We start from the raw sequence: 12,073 nt of genomic DNA, 5'->3' as shown, positions 1-12,073 counted from the left end.
ACTTCTCCCTGCTATCGATTGATTCGGTCTCGGCGGAACTTCCTACGGTTTTAGTAAAACTCCTTTGAAGTCTGCGAGCAGTCGGAAGTCGTGCTAAAAGTTCCGAGAAAAATTCAAGAATCTGATAATGAAACCGTTACAAGATTTCGCTCTTTGCACACGATTACCGCCAGAGAAAAAAACACAATTAGATTTTCATACGTAAGTTATGTTCCGTTAAGGAGAATTATTGTTTACTTGGATAGGTTCGTACCGTAGTAAAAGTGTTCGCAGTAGAAATAATATCTTATTTTAATAAGTGATCTTAAACATTGCCGTAGAGTTCACGTAAAAGTAATATTTTGTTTCCGTAAATAATTTTGAACAGTGCTGTATCAGGTAAAGATAATTACTCTTTTCCCCAAATAATTGTAAAGATTGCACTAGTATTCGCGTGAAGATAATTTGTGTTAGAAAGCAATCGTTCTTCTTCATATTCGAGATGTTCTGATGCGATGCTGGTTATCGCGAAAATATTGCACCCATCGACATATGAACTGTTTAATCCACGTGTTTCTGAAAAATTTCTTTTTAATATGAAAATGGATTGTATCGTACTTCGTCACGCGTCATCGTCACTTGGTTGGGGTTAATAAGCGAAAATAGTCTTTGCAAGGGAAATTTGTTTCGTTATTTATCGTTCTCCCCTAGCTGCTTGCAATAGGGAATTGTTTGCTTAACAACGTGCCAGCCAAATTATCGCGGCGCAAAATGTTTGCGGAGTTAATTAAAAGATATTTTAGCTGGAAGCCGGTTATACGTCGGTAATATGATGCCACGCACTCTGCCAATTAAACGAATGAATTTTAGAGAGGCCAGACTATGGTGAGCAGTACTTTGATTGAAAAAGAAGCTTTAATTAAGGAAAAACCTGCTACTGTGAACTCTTACAGAATTCGATGAGAAATATTTTCAAATAACTTTACAACACGATGACGAACGCTGATATTCATTAAGTCTGATTCATTTTAAATGACCGACAGACGATTCTCTGCTGTTGCATATCATTGTAAAAACCTAACCAACTGTAATGTCGATAAAGTTTTTGTATTGTTATCTATTCTTACTTATTTTTTATTCAATCGTTTAGCTCTAGAAAAATAACAATCGCAGCATTCGAATGTCGTGATATCGAATAATGTATCCAGAAATACTGCAACTAATAAAGTTAATACCGGATATAACTTTTTCTGGTTGGGTAATTCTATTTCTTTGCGAAAAAAAGCATTTTTATTCTTTCAACAGAAGTAGCCAATTTATGTTCGCGCTTTGAATTTGGAATTTTTAAAAGTTACCTGGTTTCTGATCTCATTGTTCCGTGAAAATTAATATTCTCATAAAGTGTTCCAATTTCTGCGCACTTATAACAGTCGTTTTTTGGTACATTCAATGCATAACTATGCGATTTGGAAGAAACTCATAAAACCGCAAATGTAGTTGAAGTGAAGCAATTGTTCGAATCGAATGGCCACCAATAAATGCGTACATATAAGGTATCCCGAAAATGTCAGCCAATGAGAGAGCAACGCGAGTCGAAACGCATAAGGATCGTGTTTTTTACGGTCATCCCACTTGTTCCACGGGTACCCAGAATTTTATGATTGCGCCGGTCTGCGGACTGGTCGTTGAAATAACACAAAAGCGGTCGGGAGAATGTAAAAAACGCAGGGAAAAAACTGCGAGAGTGAGAGGCAGAGAGAGATTCCGTCCTTTTACGAACAAATCACGGTGGCTGTTGTAAAAAAAAAACTTCTGTCTGATACATTCTCCAAGGAATATATGCTGTCGCAATTAAATTTCACTATCGATTAAAAGTTTTATCGGCTGACAATTTAATGTTTTAGTGCACGAAGGAAAATATATTGAGGATACTATATTACTGTCTATAAATATATATGTAAATAATATACGAAAGATATGTGATGCTGCATATGATATGTAAAGCTAATCGAATTGAAATTTTGTACAGAATTTTATATCATTTGCATTAAATTTTTCAAATTCTAAAAATTTCATTTACTTGAAAATATTACAATATTATTATATATATATCGTTCTAGTAATTACCAATTAAGGAGTCGAAATTCGCACGTCGTTTTTAATGCATTCGTCGCAAATTAAATTGTGACTATGCAATCAGGAACATTTAATAACGGTAACCGAGAAAAAAAAGAATTCACCAAAAATATAATTGTTATCGTCAGTGAACGAACTCTACAAAATTGCTTCATTATATCTGTCCTCCAATTAATGTGACAGTAAAAATTCCAATGAAGTTATATTTAGAATAATTAAACAAAGAATATACGATCTATCGTCTTATCTGTGGGTCAAACGATAGAAGAACTCTTTGTTAAAGTGCAGTTAAAAATTCGAAGCCAATGGAGCCAATACTTTTCTCCTGAACCTTTTCAACCAGCTGTGAGAAAGTTGTTCCAAGAAAATCACGTTCAAAGTTTCCAGCATCTACATACGTAGTATATGGACGTTACCATTTCATGAGCTGTATCTACATAATTACTTGAAATATCTACTTGAAACTTTAGGAATACAGGGTGGGGCAATAACTATTGCCACCTCAAATATCTTTGAAACTATAAGTTGCACAGAAATATTTGCTGAAACAAAATTGCACAGTACGAAGGGGGCCATCCGGTGGCGATAATAGTTTTTTTGCAGGTGGAGGTACTTTGGACATTTGAAGGTCACCTTCATTTTTTTTTAATGGATCGGTCTGTTTTTGCTTCCGTATCATGTTAGAGGATCTTGCAACGAGTTCAACGACCTATTACACAAGGTCATTGAACGAAAAAAAAATAAAAAAATAAAAAAAAATAAAAAAAAAATAAAAAATTATTGCAGCCTGTGCATCAATAAGTTCTGGCGTTGCAAGACTTACAAGTCAATCAATCGTAAAAAGAATCCAATGTTGCATTGATAGTTATGGTCATCATTTCGAACACCTACTATAAACTTATGTTCTATTTTCTACCAAAACCGTAAGTATTATCGCCTTTCTCTACTTTCTATGACCTTCAATGACCTTGTGTAATAGGTCGTTGAACTCGTTTTAAGATCCTCTATCATGATACGGAAGCAGAAACAGACTGATCCATTTAAAAAAATGAAGGTGACCTTCAAATGTCCGAAGTACTTCCACCTGCAAAAAAACTATTATTGCCACCGGATGGCCCCCTTCGTACTGTGCAACTTTGTTTCAGCAAATAATTCGGTGAAACTTATAGTTTCGAAGATATTTGAGGTGGCAACAGTTATTGCCCCACCCTGTATAATCTTTATGCTGCTATTGGCTACGGTGAAAAAGGAACGGTTTCTTCAAGTTGGTAAAGCAGGCTCCCTAATTTCATCTTGTTATTCCGTTCCAGCGTTTCAATAAGATTGCCTAACAAAAACTCGAACATCTTTATCGGTGTAATAGTAAGTAACGTTTTAAACCTCTCTATTGAAAATTAAATATAATTCCGTGATGAATAACGATTGTATGTTTCAAAAATACAGGATTGTTTTTAATAAATTACGTGCCGTTTTATTAAATTTGTTGTATCGATTGTGGCAGGCAGCTGCCAAATGTACGTTTAATGTTTCATTCGATAATTTTACCGAGTTAATAATCGATAGTTTTTAATCATTTTAAATTGTCAATTATTTTCGTCATAAATGCATATAATACACAGTCATAATTTCAATAATATTAACCCTTTGCACTCGAAGCTATTTTTACTGTAATTCTAAAATAATTTTTCTGACATACAGCATTTTCATTTTATATGACAAAATGTTTTTTACGCATATGAAATTGAATCTTGTAATTCATGCAATGACAGTTATACTTTTAATAATTTTTGAAATTTAACTTTCCACACTATACAAATAATTTTAGAATGTACCATAACAATTTTAGTGGTGCCTCAAAGTCGTCATTCGAGTGCAAAGGGTTAAAATGAAAAATTTCGAACCGATTATCTTGATCAGTAGATTCAGAGTTAAAGAAAATATAAAACGATAAAGCGTTGGAAATAATTTAACGGTTTCAATAAAATTTGATAGAAGATTGTACTAATACAAATTTTATAAATCAAAAATGATTAATTTTGAAAGTACTATAATTATTATCAATTTCCTAGTGCAAAGATTCAACTCTTAGCACTCGAATGTAGAAAGTAAAAATCATTACAACGATGTCACAAATTTTATAGAAGTTAATAAATAATTGACTCCGTGTTTTCATTTCTTTATTTGACATTATTACTTTGAAAGATAGTAATTTAGTGCCGTGGTCGGTATTTTTAAGAGAAATGCCGAACATTTCTTAATTACGTTCAGCGACGAAAATTTCGAGCGCCGCGAGGAGGAAAAATCTGGTTCCTACGGATGGTTGCATAGCATTTCGAGAGTGGGAAGAAACGAAAGGCTTTGGGGTCACGTTCGGGAGTCGAATATCATGAAAGAAGAGAAGGGACCTCGACTTCGCCCACGAAAAGGGCGGGAAGCCTGTTTTCGATTTCCGTCACGGGAAAAGGTCGAAAAGTTTGGAAAACCACTTGCCGCACTGCATTCCGATTACAACAAGTTGCCGCCATTTTAAACTCTGCGGATTGGATACCGCCTTGATTCGGGGGAAGACCTTCTTTCATTCCGGTTATGTAAACTGTGTTAACGATTTAACGCCATTTGACAAGAAAATGTGAAATTTACGTTAACATTATATCCTTAAAACATAGCTTATGTTTTTTGACATAATTAGTCGTAGAATTCACATGTTTGAGACACAGAGATACATATAAGTTAACAAGGTGTATTAGAATTTACATTTTCTTTTTATAATAACTTCAATTCTAACGTTTGCAAGATCACGTACGAAAATGGGAACATGCATAAGAATCTGCAATCTAATTATTTTCTTGTTTATTAAATACGAGATAATCTCTAAGTACAATAAACTTAGTAAGTACTTACTTAAAAACTGCATTCTAATGGCAGTTAATTAAATGCACAAATACCGCTGAGATCATCTCTATGATTCATATGTAAACGAACTAGTTTTTACATTTTATGGAAATTTAAATTACGGAGTTCTAAAAATATTTCTGGGTAATATCACTTGACGATAACAATGAAAATGAGACGATACTTGGTCATTTGAATAAATAAAAGTTGTATTATTTGCCTGTTGCTTTAGGCAACACTTTTTTAAGTATGCAAACTTCGTTTTTTAAACTTTAAGAAATTACCTGAAATCTTTCTAGTTAAGAAATTAATTAAATTTTTCAGTTCTGGTTTGATAAAAATGATAGTAAATCTGCAATTGACTTGCTCTAGTTGTACCAATAGTTTCGTACGAATATTTCAGAAACTGAAGACGATTATCTACTTTATGTACAAAGGAAAAAATTATTAATAATATTCTCTTTTGCAACATATTAAAAAATCATCGAGACGCATACAAAAAATCATTGCAGAATTACGAACAAATTGCCAAAACACTAGTACAAGCATATTATATTTTCTACCCCTGTATTTATTTTTAATGATAAAATAAAATGTTTTTGAAAAGAACCGGAAAAATAAACGCATTTAGAACGAAATTTCTAATTACATAAGGTTAGCATATTGATAGTTTGAAATATCTTTCGGACTAATGGACAAAGAAGGGAACATAATGAAAAGAAAATGGATGATTTATTTTTCCAAAGAAACGGTCTGTTTTCTCCCACGGTAAGAGGAATCGTGTCGCTCGCACCGAGGTGTCACACGATCCCATAGAGGAGTAATCATAGGATCACTGTACCGGTACAATGTACAAATGAAGTCCTGGAAGCACGCACAAGTGACTTGTAAACTGAGCCCTTGTTTCAGGTACCAAACAGTAGGCCAATGAATGGCACGGAGAAAAACTATTCCCTAGTCTGCTGTAACATGACTCTCATTTGTAAGATCGTTATTTCTTTGTTCTGCTTCATTTTGCTGTTTGAAGTCTCAAATACCTTTTTCATCACATTATTTATTCCTTTGACACAAAAATCTCTTTCTCGAAAATAATGTCATGTTGTTGAACACAGCTTCTAATTTTAAAAATCCGAGATCATATCCCTTGAATATAAGAAATCCTAATAGTCAGAAGCTTATATTTCTACATTAAAATTTTTCTGATATTATTTAGATATATCTGAATTAGTTCTGAATTCAGATATTTTCTGATATTGTTGTTGTTATTATTATTATCATTATACAATTCATTCCATTATATCCTGATATGGATAATAATTATTTACTTGTTACATTATATATGAATTTACAGTGCGAATGCCAATTAACTGCACATGTATAGACTCAAAAAACATGTAACATAAACAAATTTATTTAAAGTGTACATTTAAAAAAGATTTTCATACACATTTTAAAAATTATCATTTCTAATCTAACATGACTAGATGTACATTAAAAACGTAAGCTGTTTTCAGTAATAAATTAACAACTATTACTAAGGAATTAAACATTAATGAATCTATGAACCACATGACGAACAACGAATCTGTATAAGAACAATGAAACAATCTAATTCCATTATTTCTCTCCCGAATTCACAAAGAGCAAAATATATATACATGTATACCGAAACAAAAAGTCAGCCAAAGTAGTTCATCTCCCCAAAACGTAGAGAACGCCAGCTCGTTCCAAAAGAAATGGCGGGAAATAAGAGGTCCAAGTATCGCAGTCGTTCCCGTTCGAATCGCAAGAAACGCATCAGCTTTATTCGCGGGCCATTGAGCCACAATGCTTCGCTAATTTCCAATCTTGAAAATAGCCAAGTATTATACTAAATGGGCTGCAAACACGACCGATGCATCTTGCTGTCATCGGTAGGGCGCGAGCGTGAAAGACGCGAGATGCGAACGTGAAAGCTCGGCCTGGCGACTCCAAAGCTGGCGTGAGTGCGACGAGGATTGACCAAGGGGAAAAAGAGACGGAAGATCTTTCGTGGTACAAGCGACGAGTGCGAGCGGGACAGCTAATCGCAAGCACCCGAGCTGGACAAGGACGACGCTAGGGTTCGAGGGAGGTGGAAACAGAAGACGGAACTATAGGCGGAGATAAACAAGCGGGAGGGAGAGGGGAGAGCAGGACACGCAGACGAGTGGGACGAAGACGGAAACAAGAGATCGTACTCGATGCTCGTCGGATGAAGTTAGTTAGCAGTCGATGCGCACACGCCACGCGCTCCGGACGTACGTCGTCTCGTTTCTGTTGTGTCGCGCGTCGCGACGTTCCGTTCGTTCCTCTCGGTTTGTCAACGTGTCCGGTCCACAGCTTCCGCTCGAGACTCGGTTTCCTCGATGATCGAAGAAGCTCGATCGATCGATGACAATCAGACCGGTAAATAGATCCTCGTTGACCGAAGAGTGACGGAAGTCCAGTGATACTTCGATTGCACGATGTTTTAGTGGTGCTCCCGTGAATGTTGTTCACTGTCGAACTGTTTTACGAGGTGTGCGCGGTGACCACGGTTAGGGTAGACGTTCGGAGAGGTATTATTGGCTTTGGAAACGATCTTACGGACGAGAATGGTCATCTCGTGCTTGTGCTCGAACGAAACATAAACAAGGGACGGACAGAGTCGCAGGAAAACTGAAGAAAGACGGAACGGTGGATATTCTTGAGAGTCGTTGCAAGGTAACAGTTTGTTTTTCGGGGTTGTGATATTAATAATTGGACTACGGTTTTTATGCATTTATAGCATATTTGGTTAGCTGCAGTTTAAAATGGTAGAAATATGAAAAGAATTTAGAAATGTCACTGTATTATTTGTAATCTACTAAAAGATTGAAGGATAAATAAATTTGCTATTTAGCCCTCGGTGACTTGTAATTTATGCAGCCAGTTTTTATTTTACATACAAATCTGTAAAATAAGAAATATAAGATACATTGTTGTACTGGGAAAAGAGAATCGGCGAAGCAAAGAATTTATGTGGCCTGAGTGTGTGGACTATAAGAAAATATGGCTTCCGTCGTGGCTATGGAAAATATAGTGGATAATAATTGAATTAAAAATGGTGGAATGCAATGAGGTTTATTCTAATCGATGAAAAATAGAGAAAAATCGTGGATAATAACTAAGTAATAATTGCATTAAAAAAGATGGAATGGAATGAGGTTTATTCTAATCAATGACAATTGAAAGGTTCATTGAATGGCGCCTTGGTCTGACAGGAACTTTGGAAAGGAAACCGGAAGTTATTTATAATTCATTCCAGTATAGAATATTCTGGAATGGAATCTTACATTTAATTTTACTGAAATATTTTCGTAGCTGTAATATTGATTTCACTCTTTTTGCCGGTTATACAACTAGGTTTTTAAAATCGAAATGCAGCAAGAAAATCATACTATTGCAGTACGTTATGTTGCTGATTTTCATATCTATAGAGCTACAATGGACTGTCGGAGGTCACGATTTATTTAGTATGACAGACTGTCGACAAACGGCTTTTATTTTGAATTTATAATTAGAATGTGACTCATTATGCCAACTTCTATTTCTGCAAACTAATTTATGATAATACTTGTATTTTATCAGGCACTTCTACAAATACACATATTGCAAATGCATGAATGCCACAATCTGATTATTGTAATAATATAACAGAAAATTCGATAAATCGAGTTGTCTGGAAGTCTAGACAGATTTTAAATATAAATATATGATATAAAACTTGTATAGTACCCTATTAATATAGTATTTATCAGACGTTTTTATTAATTACCGGGTGGATATAAATGGATTACTCTATTAGTAACCTTCCCGGTTGTAATACAGTTTATTATAAGTAGATCGTGATTATTTATATAAATTCTCATATTTATAGGGCTCGAAGAAAAATTATTGGAACTGTTACAGCATTTATCGAAAAAAATATTTATATCTTTTTAAAAAGTGTAATAGAATTAATACTGTCGAATCAGTATAGTAAAACATTGTATGTATAGAAAAATCCCATGAGAGAAACACAATCTGTAAACTGTAAATTAGTTATACAAGTGTTAGTAATAAATAACATTCTGAATGTGAATTTCTGTATAAAAGTTATATAATATCGTTACAATACGATTCGTTAAATAATATTCAATAATAATAATAATTTCTTTTATAAACCATCTTTTTTTTAAATTAATAATAATAAAATTTTAATCCTTTTTTATAGTATCATAATAAATAATCATTTTTTACAAATGTACTTTAAAATTTTTTGTGTTTTTACAGATACTTCGCCTCTACTATTACATTTCATGTTCTTAATATTAAAAAATGCACCTATAATATTTGATATTTGTTGCAATAATGAAGAACTTTTTAATATGGATAAACGAAATATATATTTCTCCGCGAAAAGTTTTGTTATATTTTTGAGGATTTATAGTAACTTTTAATTTAAAGGCTTTTCCAAGAACGTTTTTCAAAATCATTTAATTCCTCTTTCATTTCAAAATGTCAAAATAGTGAAAATTTCTTTCCGAGTCCAGCAAATTTTTGTGGCTCCTCGACGCGGCGCCCAATACGGCGCCTTTTGGATAAGACGATCTTAGGAATCAATCATCGTGACACGGTGGCGTTTATTAATAACTTCGTGACAGAAATGACGTGTCCGCTCAGACGAACGTCGAGCTTTTCGTGTTTTTGTCTGGTAACGATAAATCACGGAGTTTTCGTTCACGGTGCAGCCGGCTAATGAAACTTTTCCGTTTCCACTATTATGTATCCGTGCCCGAGCGCCCAATGACTCACTTTGCGGGCGTGTTCCGTATTTTTCTGCGCGCCGGTATACATACATTGCGCTTCCAGAGATCGCTGGAAGGGTTTTATTATTGCATCCGCATTCTGTCTCGATGCATCCCCGAATTTTATGCCCAACGAAATTGAACAAGAAACCGTGAAATATTGTCCTCAGGATTATTTGATAACCTCGCGACCGTAGATTGTTATGCAAATTTACGCTTCTGCAAAATGGTTCCGATTGTTGGAGAGAGCCTCGTTAAGCTTTTTACGATCACACTGTGGAACTTTACGCGTTTTGTACCTTCCGAAGAGTCTAAGGAATGAATGGAATCAAAATTTCTGCAAGATCTCCTGCGTAGAATTCTTTTATGTGTCGAATATCAGCCCTAAAATCCCCATAAATCCAAAGTAACGTTATTAATGGAACTGGAGATGGAAAGTAAAAATTTACCGTAGGGTATGGTAGTTGAAATTTATTATTTTTCGGAAGACTTATTCGGGTATATTATTGGATCGGTCTGAAAATTTTTTATTATTTACTAACACGTTGACGACGGCTTACGTCATACGGCGGGTCATACTTGTCAGATCCGTGGGCTGCGTACATTTGTTTATTTTGCTTGCATTTCACAAAATAGATACTACAAAATAGGTTTATGTTATTTTATCTGAACATTATAAACAAATATTCAATGGTAAAAACACAGAAATTCAATATTATAAACTTAACATAATTATTTAATTTTTCTAAATTTCGGGCGCCGGCTCACAGAGAAAATCATGAATATCGGCGCCGGCGTCAACGTGTTAAAGCAAACTTTATACAGTTACTAAAATTTACGCTCAACTTTGTTTTTTAACGATATCATTTTTCAGGTAGTTTCATTCAAGCCTGTCCTTGAGAAATGTGTAGCCATCCGCGAAATGGTTACATGGTTTATGAAATGTTTAATCCTCGATGTCATATGAAAATTATACGACGGATGAATCATGTAATAACATGATCTAATCTCAGAAAAACCATGAAGATTCTAAAATCAATGAAATAACTACAATTTTAAAGGATTATGTGAACCGAAGCAATCGTTTTGTCGTTCATATATTACTATTGTCTACAAGACGGAAGAAATATATTTAAAAAGTTTTAACATTTGTGGAAATATATTTAAACAATTTTTACTATTTTAGAGATGTGTTTAAAAGATTTTAGATATATATTTTAAAAAATTTGACATAGATATATTTAAAAGAATTCTGACGATATTGTTAGTATGTTTGAAAACTTATGTCAGTTCTATGCATATAGAAATTGTTTAAACAACGGCAAGCATCTGTTTTGCAATTCCTATTCAACTGAAATATTATGAAAGGACAAGCCGTTCAGGGAAGTTCCAGCTCTCTCATTGTCAGAAACATTCCTCAAGTGTGCTCTATTAACACTTGAGTGATCATTGAATATGTTCCGTGGTTCTTGAGTGGGATTCTAATGATGCTAGAACGCAGTATTAGATAACACGTGACACTATGACTACTCATTCTCGGGTACGTAAAATTTATTGTGGTCTAGACCGAGGAAACTACCCGAAACGAAAAGACATATTTGCGACAAAGAAACATACGGTGCATTAATTAAGTGAAACTTGAAATTACTCCGTTAACAATCGAAGCATTTAATTATTTACAGATGCAAATTTAAAAAGTACTTCCTACAACTCAGAATACATAATTAACGATATTACTGTAGTTAATTGGTGGAACGTAGACGTCTATGGAAATTGCATCGTTAAAGTCAGAGCAAATGAAAATCGGTTCGACACTTTAGGTAACGATGAGCAGCGAACGCTCCGTAATTAATTTGTTGCAATGTAAAAACGGTTTACTAACAATATCCTCGGAATTTGCATTATTAAAATAGTACAGTTTTTAAATTATGCCGTTTCGTAAAAATTTAATGAAAGGACAAATTTGTAATCGATTTAATTTTATTAAAAGCGTTTTATTGTTTTAGTTATCTATTTATTTCTGTTAAAAATACAAAATATTAATTATATACTGACAATAGAGTTTGTTCGATTACATTAATAGAAATAAAAATGATTTAATATTGAAGTTAAATTTCAAAGTTCTATTAACTTTGCCTCTTTAATTGAATATTCTTTTAGAATTTACTCATGTTGGATTATAATTATACAAAGAAATTTATTAAAATTGTGTCGAATTGTTATACGCTAACTTTTAT

The 12,073-nt window shown here is 33.8% G+C and overlaps 1 protein-coding gene across 6 annotated transcripts in view; it reads left to right on the top strand.

Annotated features, from left to right (window-relative positions):
- C3g (C3G guanyl-nucleotide exchange factor) overlaps positions 1-12,073 on the top strand; it is a 131,469-nt gene that overhangs the window by 60,969 nt on the left and 58,427 nt on the right. Inside the window, exons 1-2 of one of the 6 annotated variants that reach the window (XM_078188363.1) lie at positions 7,153-7,434; positions 7,503-7,731. The exons of 4 other annotated variants lie outside the window; for them this stretch is intronic. The gene's annotated coding sequence lies outside the window, so the exon portion shown is untranslated. Of the gene's footprint in view, positions 1-7,152; positions 7,732-12,073 lie in introns of those variants that run through there. One more of the 6 variants, XM_078188362.1, reaches the window with a different exon arrangement.

This window comes from Augochlora pura, chromosome 8 (genome assembly GCF_028453695.1).
Source record: "Augochlora pura isolate Apur16 chromosome 8, APUR_v2.2.1, whole genome shotgun sequence".
Classification (NCBI taxonomy): domain Eukaryota; kingdom Metazoa; phylum Arthropoda; class Insecta; order Hymenoptera; family Halictidae; genus Augochlora; species Augochlora pura.
Note: the sequence above shows the minus strand (reverse complement) of the source record. Positions and strands in the feature narration are given on the sequence as shown.